This window comes from Dipodomys ordii, unplaced genomic scaffold (genome assembly GCF_000151885.1).
Source record: "Dipodomys ordii isolate 6190 unplaced genomic scaffold, Dord_2.0 Scaffold46, whole genome shotgun sequence".
In the NCBI taxonomy this organism is placed as follows: Eukaryota; Metazoa; Chordata; class Mammalia; order Rodentia; family Heteromyidae; genus Dipodomys; species Dipodomys ordii.
Genome location: NW_012267262.1, coordinates 718,177 through 727,406, shown reverse-complemented (window position 1 = coordinate 727,406; position 9,230 = coordinate 718,177). Strand labels below are relative to the sequence as shown.

General features: G+C 35.4%; 1 protein-coding gene across 1 annotated transcript in view; it reads right to left on the bottom strand.

Annotated features, from left to right (window-relative positions):
* Zdhhc13 (zinc finger, DHHC-type containing 13) overlaps window positions 1–9,230 on the bottom strand; it is a 42,107-nt gene that overhangs the window by 29,432 nt on the left and 3,445 nt on the right. The gene's annotated exons all lie outside the window — the stretch shown is intronic.

The following is a 9,230-nucleotide window of genomic DNA, read 5'->3' as shown; positions in this document are numbered from 1 at the left end:
CCATCCTTCTTTCCTCTGCAGAGAAGTTTCTCTTTAAGTCTTTAGCCCACTTATTTATTGGGCAGTTGTTTCTTTGAGGATTTGTTGTTGGGGGATTTAAGTTTTTGAGTTCCAGGTGTATTTTAGATATGAGACCCTTGTCTGTTGTATGGCTAGTGAAGATCTCCCAATCTGTGGGCTTTCTAGTGTCTTGCTAGCTATGTCCTTTGCCTTGCATAAGCTCTGCGATTTCATGCAATCCCATTTGTCCAACCTTTCTTTGATACGTTGTGTTTCTGGATCTCTATTAAGAAAATTTTGGCCTGTGCCAAGGAGACTTAGGGTTTCTCCTACTCCATCCTGTAATGTTTTCAGGGTTTCTGCTTTGACTTCGTGGTCTTTGGTCCATTTGGAGTTGATTCTGGTGCAGTGATATATAAGGATCTAGCTTTTTTTTCCCCTACGGGTGTTTAACCAATTTTGCCAGCACCATTTACTGAAGAGGCTGTCTTTCTTCCATTGCCTTCTTTCATTTAAGTCAAACCAAGCCTGTGTGATATCCTTATAATCTGGGACAAAAAAAAAACCCCAAAACTAATAACAAAGTTGGAATGGGATATATTGAAAAACCAAATGTGGACATGATAGAGATCTGGCAGAGGAAGGGATGATAAGCCCTTCCTGGAGGAGAAGAAATAGACAGACAGACAGACAGACAGACAGATAGATCAATATAGAGATGTGCTATAATTTATACACACAGATATTTGCCTTTCTCAAATCGTTTCTGAAGATCTCGCCACAATCAGTCCAAGATCTAAAAAAAATCTTAAGGAAGATATGGGAATTTCGACTGAGATTCTGTCAATGTAGCTAAATTTGAAACATTTATAATAACACTGCTTATTAGGTAACAAATATTTAAATGTTTCCACTCTAATTAAAACAAATACTGACCTAAAGAAATTCTCATCCCATGTGGTATATATATGTGCACATCTGAGGGAAGCTTGGAGGAGGGCACAGAATCATAGGGAAACGGGAATATATACAATAGAGGGGCCCACAGGACATTGATGAAAACAAACTAAGCAACTCAAGGGCAGCGATGGGAGGGAGGGAATGAGAGGGAAAGAGGCAACAGCTTGTATTAAGCAAAAAGAAAGAAATGTACGTATCACCTGATGTGGAAGAAATAGTTGTATTATCAAAGCTCATAGAATTCACAAACATTATAGCCCATGATAATGACAATTTGTCTTGTGAAGGTTAAAATGTGTTTGTGACTTTAACTAAGTATCACTATCCCACAATACTGTGAATTTTGTGAAATTTATGAAATCACTTAATCTCAATAAAAATTATTTAAAAAAAGAAACTCTCATCCCCAAATAAATATAAACAAAAAAATAATATTCACCTGAAGTACTGATTCATAGGGTCTTTAAAGTTCACTGTAATTATCAATATATTTTAATAAATATACATATTAATCAATGTTAAGTCCAAACAGGTTAATTAATCACCAAACATCTTTTTTTTTCTTTTTTTTTGCCAGTTCTGGGCCTTAACTCAAGACCTGGGCTCTGTTCCTGAGCTTCTTTTTGCTCAAGGCTAGCACTCTACTACTTGAGCCACAGCACCACTTCTAGCCTTTTCTGTTTATGTGGTACTGAGGAATCAAACCCAGAGCTTCATGCATGCTAGGCAAGCACTCTACCACTAAGCCACATTCCCAGCCCCAAACATCTTTCTTATTAACAGAAATGATATCAAATTACTGTACTAACACTAGTCCCTTTTATGCTGATTAGGTGGACATGATTTACATTTGATAGATAATCTAATGGACAGATTTATGCTTGTTTACCAAAATATGGGTTGTTTATTGCAGTCTGATAAAGTATTTCAAAATATATTCAATAGCAAGATACAATACAGCTGCTAATAATTAACAAGACCCATTCAAATTACTGACTTAATAATATAAATACCCATATATGGTGATCTTGAGAAATTTTTAAAATGTATTTCCATTTTCTGAACAAGCAAAACAAACCCACTATATATTTCAAATGATCAGAGAATATCTTTCTGTCTTACCCCCTCTTTCTTCTAGTATATATAATACAGCACAACAGTAAACACCCAGAAGTGTATGTTAGGCACCAGTGGCTCACATTTGTAGGAGGCTGAAATCTGAGAATGGCAGTTAGAAGCCAGCCAGGCAAAAAAGTCTGTGAACTTCAATGAACTACTCTCCAACAAAAAGCCGAAGTGGAGATGGGTGCTAGTGGCTTATGCTTGTAATCCTAGCTACTCAGGGGGAAGCTGATATTTGAGGATCACAGTTTAAAACTAGCATGGGCAGGAAAGTCCACTAGACTCCTATCTCCAATTAAGCACCAAGCTGAAGTGGACCTGTGGCAGTATGCTAGCCTTGAGCAAACAAGCTGAAGGACAGTACCCAGCTCTTTAGTTCATGCCACAAGACAGGCACAAGAAAGAAAAGCAAAAAGCTGAAGTGCTGGCTCAAGTGGTAGAATGCTAGCTCTGAGCAAAAGCAGCTCAGGGAGAACACCCAGACCCTGAGTTCAAAGACCAGCATACACACAAATAATATATCCAAGTGTTAGCTGAAATTTCCATCCCATTCATATATTTAAGTTGAAGTATATTTTCCACTCAAAGTTTAGTTTCTATCTCATTCTAAATAATTCATCCATTCAATACTTACTGAGCACCTAATAGAATATACAGGAATTATACAGTAAGCTTAGCAAAAATACATCTTCTTTGTGCAAAGATGAAGTTCCTCAGAAGTTGCTCACAATCTAATGAGAGAGATTGATATACAAACAGCTGAGGTACACTGTACTATGTGCTTTGATAATGATATGTCAAACATACTTAATGCTGGAATTAATGAATTGTAGAGTACACTGAAAATGTAAACCTATAAAGTGCCGTGAGTTGTACGTTATTTCAATCAACAGAACATAAAGATAAAACAAAGCATTTGGAAGACTTACTGGGTAGCTTTGACAATGTCACAGTTACTAGAGTCCTCTATGAGAGGAAGAATTTCTCTTGCCTTGGCAAGGTCTTTGTTCTCATGTGCACAGACACCATGTCGACCAAATCCTGGTGGGTGGGGGCCATGGTTGTGATTTCTGCACTGAAGAGTAAGAGCAATTTGATAAAACATATAATAGAATTAGTGTCATGTTCAATTATACAATGGCACATTTGTTCCTATCAATAAATCAGAATTATCTTAGAATCTTAGACGTACATCCTAGAGATTTCCTTTATCCCTGAATTGCTTACTAAAAAATACATTTAATATTAGAAAACCTTAATATATTTTGTCATAAAACAAAGATCATTTGATAAAGCATGAATGGTGTTTGTTAATTTGTAATGGGGTAGAAAATTGTGGCTACTAACTAGGTATCAGACTGTCACGGGACACCCTAAGGATACTGCTCTTTGCTTCTCAATGGTCAAGCTCTTAAAGTATCTCTTCCGCTGTAACTTGTTTAAAACTATACCAAAAATGATAGGAAATCACTCCTATGTTATAGAAGATTGTGTTAGCAGGTCCTGCGCTGGTCTTGGAACCCTGCTGCTATGGTCACAAGTGACAGGGTCACATGGAAAAGAACTTCAGGAAGCCTCTGGGAATCAAAGTTCCCCCTGCGGTGACTGCCAATAAGAAAACAGAAATCTTGACCAAGCATCCACGAAGAACTGAATTCTACCCATAACAACACAAATTCAGAAAAGAACCAGCACGGAACACAGGTGAGCCTTGATGTTAGACTTCTGAGACTGAGCAGGGGACTCAGCTAAGCCATGCCTTGAATCCTGACAAGAAGAAACTAAGAGATAATAAATAACTATTATTTTAGGTCATTAAATGTATGATAATTTGTTTTGTGATAACTGACATCTAATACAGAAGTAACTATAGGTTTAGGAGTGGAAAGTATTATTGTCAAGAGAACACTATCAATTGAATTAGCAAGTGTTAAGACTTCAGATCACCTACTAGAACCAGAAGCAAAAGGCAAGCCAAAGTATTGTCTTTAAACAAAGTCTAAGATTTGCAAGATTCAAATAGAGAATTTCTAATCTCAAGAACTGAGCTTACAGTTAGGCAGGAGACTGCCCCCAAAATTAGGGAAGGAAAAAAGGAAGACAGGAGAGGAGGAAGGGATGAGGGGAGGAGGGATGGAAGGGAAGGACGTAGAATATGAGCAAGCACGAAAGCCCATAAACTTTAAGATCTATTCTATATATTTTTGTTTTCCTTTACAATAGCCTTTTGGGTTTGTTGTCAGATAATTAATTTAGATCAGCAATTCTCACACCTGTCAACATCAGCTAAAATATTTAAGAGACAGGTATGAAGACGGAAGGGTTAAAGTCAGAAAAAATGAGGCTCACGGAATCTCTTCAACTGCTGAAATATCTAAATTTTATTTGAGCAAGAAAGGAATAGCTGAAGACGTGAGAGCCTTGAAGTTTCTCAAAGCACAAGGACATCAAATGTACATTTTACATGTATTCTAAATAAAATATTTTTAAAGACTCCAAAGTATAATTCTATAATTCCTTGGCCTATCAACCAATTTAATTAATTTCAACTCCAATATCTAAGCTAAAGTGTACATCTTCATAAAGTTTTATTGCTTTCTCTAAAGAAATGACACAGAGATATAGTATATATTCCTGGATTGTTATTTCAAAAATTACATGCAGACAAATAAATTTCTCATTTTGTATAATGCAACCAATATAAAATAAGCTCCATGGAAACACCCACACTAAGAAACAGTACTGCCAGTACCTGAAGACATGTATGATGCTCTAACACATTCTCATAGTAAAGAAAATTTCTTGACATTTAGGAACAATTTTATTTTTTCATAATAGCTTCATTCCTACCTTATAATCCTAAAAGTGATTTGTGTTTGTCTTACATGTTTCCTATCTATAAAAGTGAAATCATATATGTATCTTTTATCATTTGTTTTGCTTAATATTAGAACTTACTAGCTTTATGCTATTGTAAAAAGTTACTATAATTAGTTCATTTTCATTGCTGTATAATGTTGTGAAATATTAACATACTATAAATTATTGTACCAAGGGTAGATATTTGGATTGTTTGCAGTTTGGGACTACTGTAAACAATACTGCTATGACTATTCTTGTACATATCTGTAGGCATATATATATTACCAGTTCTCAAGAAAAATTCTGTGAGAAGAACAAACATGGCTTCTAAGATATGCTTAACCCTTCTTAAAAATGGTTGTACCAATTAAATGAGAATTTTTGTGTCTAATCTTCATAAATGCCTGATATCAATTTTTTGTTTTTGTTGTTGGTTGTGGGGCCTGGGTACTGTCCCTCAGCTCTTCAGCTCAAGGCTAGCACTCTGCCACTTAAGCCACAGCACCACTTCTGACTTTATCTGCTTATGTGGTGCTGAGGAATTGAACCCAGGGCCTCATGCATGCAAGGCAAGCACTCTACCACTAAGCCACCTTCCCAGCCCCCTGATAGCAAATTTTGTTCACTTTGTTTTATGAGACTTTTATCTTCTTTTTCTTCTTAAATAGCAGAATTAACAAATTCAAGGTATAAATTCTCTTATTATTTATATCAAACCAAGTAGACAACAATGCTTGATAAATGTTGGTATAATTTGTTGAGGGGAAGGGAGAAAACAAATCATTTAAATAGGAATACAGGTGGACCCATTGCAACAGGCCAGGCAAAAAAAATTGGGGATATGTAAACTGAAACAATTACCAGAATTCACACATGGCAGCAAAATGTCCCAACTCTGATCAGCCAAAATGGTAAATTCTTCAATGATCTACTACTATGCATTCAGGGAAGACCTCAGGGGGCCACAATGAAACATGGCTTGAAAGTAAAAGAATGGAAAGAGATCTTCACGAAAAAAAATACCACAAGCCATGAAAAAAACATTAAGCACAAGGAATGTAGTGGCTATCTTAACATAAGACAAAGTAGATGTCAGGACAGAAATATTACCAGGAATAAAGAGGGATATTTCAAAATATATTTTAAAAAAACAACTGATTCACAAAGCAACTTTAAATATGAATTAATTCAAGGGACTTTAAAAATTCGTGAAGCAAAACCTGATGAAACTGAGAAGAGGAACAGACACATTTACGATTATAGTTGGAGATTTTAACACTTCTTTCACTGATAGTATGAGTAAACAGAAAATGGTATAGGATTGAAAAAAGGCTGGGAACCAGAAATGGACAGAGAAGATTTTATAGTATATCCACTAAGTTGGCCAGGTATATACTAGGTATACAGTGTATCTTTTTCATGGTCTTAATTTGCATATCTCTAGTAGCTAATGAAGCTGAGCATCTTTTAATGTGCCTATTTGCCATTTGTGTATCTTAGTGAAGTTTCCATTCAAATCTCTGCCTATTTTTCATTTGGGCTGTTTTCTTACTGCTAACTAAGAGTTGTTTAAAATATATTTTCTAGTTACAAATCCTTCATGAGATAGGTGATTCAAAAGTATCTCCTGGTCTGTAGTTACCCCCCTCATCAATTTCTCATGAAGAGGTTCTACATTTTGAAAAAATGCACTTTACCAATTTGCTTTTATGGATAGATGTAGTTTTGGTGTCAACTCTAAGAACTACTTTCTTGCGATTGCAATTCCTCTTTCACAGAGGAAGTTCTTCCTCAGAGTTTCAGGTGCCTGGGCTGCCAGGAGAATCCTTTCCTATTTTTTGAGGAGAACCAAAAAGCTTTTCATGGAGTTCTGTCCGCACAGGTGCTCATTTCCAAGTCCCAAGTTCATGCTAGGGGCAAACAAAAGGGGCAAAGATACATTAGGTACTGGCTTAGAGGTTTCTGAATTCTGGTCTTCTTCTATCTACTTGCTTCTATATTTTTCAGAATCCTTAAAGAACTGTTATCTGAATTCTGACTAGGCTTCATAGCTGTATTCATGAGAGACAAGGTACAGTGTATTTACTCCATCTAATCCAGAAGCAGAACCACAAACGATCTTTTGAATAAGTAGGATGTGATTTTTTTTCTGTTAAATACTCAAACACAGAGTCACACACAGCTAAAAATAAATCTGCAATTAGTTTTATTAAAATGTAAACAAAGCTAGTACCTTTAATATAACCAAAATTACAATCATTCTCAACTGGAAAAAGACAAAAGGTTCAAGAAAAGTGGAACATATTTAGCATTTTCAGTGTCAATAAGTAATAGAAATAAAAAGCACAGTTAAGATTTGTAGAAAAATCTATATTGTTTTGATGGGAATTTAAAGTATAAACTGGTACATATTAATTTTACAGATTCAGCAGTACAAGTAAATAAAGGGCTGAAAACTTGGAAACTTCCCTTCCAATATTATACCAACAAAGACATTCATTAACCTTGGTCTATCTTTATTTATATCTACATCTGTATTTGCTCTATTGAGGGATTATAGATACAGATATATCTACACCATACACACACATATATATATACATGTAATACCATACACACATAATTTTTAAATTATTTCCTTTTTACATTTACTTAACGAAGTTTAGAACCACAGTATTCATTTATTCTTCAACTTGCTTTTCTCTCCTAACAACATATGCATGTTAACAGTTGAATATTACTACATTGTATGGATCCAGTATAAATTATTCAATCATCCTTCTAATGTTATATGCAGGTTGATGTCAGCTTTTCAAATGTATAAAGTCCTACAATTCTAGTTGTGTACTACTGATTCCCCAAAACAGAACTTTGGGGTTAAAATATACATTTTAGGGGTTAAGAAGGTGGCTCAGTGGTAGAGTGCTTTCCTTGCATGCATGAGGTCCTGGGTTCAATTCCTCAGCACCACATAAGCAGAAAAAGCCGGAAGTGGTGCTGTGGCTCAAGTAGTAGAGCGCTGCCTTGAGCTGAAGAGCTGAGGAACTGTGTCCAGGCTTAGAGTTCAGGCCCCATGACCGACAAAAAACAACAACAACAACAACAACAACAGAAAACACATTTTAAACAGAAATATATACTGAGTAAATATCCTTCCTAATTCAGACTCCCAATAGCCAGGCATATAAGCGTGCTTTTTCCAAGTAACTGGGAAGGTTACAATCTTGTCAATATAATGGCTACCAAAAACGAAAAAAAAAAATGGCACTGTGTTTTTTATTTGTACCTACCCCTAGCTGCTAATCAGTTTGAGTGTTTTGTTGTTATAGATACTGGTTCTCCAAATTTTCTCTTTGGTGGACTGTTTTTTACTTGTTTTTATAGTGTACTATATATAGTTGTTTCTGCTTGTAAGTTTATATACAGATTTGTTATCACAGAAAATTGGACTCATAATGCTTTAAGGTATTAAAAACATCCATTTTATTTTCTTTTTATTATACATTTCAAGGTATAAAATACAATTAAATGAGTTTATTGATTTAGGAATTGACTATCATGTGTCTATAATGCATAAATACAGTGTCTATCCTTCAGCAGCTTAATTGTAATAGGGAAATACATTAAAGATGCACAGACTAAGGTGAGAATAAAAGATTATCTATGACTAAATGGAAAAAATGGGTAATAAGAGACCAGAGAGTACAAGAAGTACTTCTGTTCATGGCATAAGTTTTCTCCTAAATCCAGACCAAAGCAAAACCAAAAAATAACTATATAAAGTCTATGTTTGAACTCAATGGTCCTCAAAGTGAGACATGTGTTCAGACCACACAGGCAGTGACCCACTAGGTAATAGGGGGAAAAACAGTTAAAGTATCTATTTTAATTTTCACCTAAAAAGAAAAAAATAACAAAATGTGTGTATTTTTTAAGCTTTACTTGATTACTTTGTAACACTGTTATCAAGTCACTCCTTATAGCCTGTTAATAAAGTAACCTGTAGATTACACAACAGTGGGATTAATAGTCCTGCATTACTTACACACTGAGCTAAAGAAACTTCAAACTTTATTATATAAGTTTATCTAAATTACCTTTCCAAAATGAGCAAGTGGTTTGAGATGGCTTCTACAAAAACTTAAGGAATCAGGCTGGGAAGGTGGCTCAGTGGTAGAGCGCTTGCCTTGCATGCCTAAGGCCCTGGGTTCGATTCCTCAGCACCACATAAGCAAAAAGAAAAAAGCCGGAAGTGGCGCTGTGGCTCAAGTGGTAGAGTGCTAGCC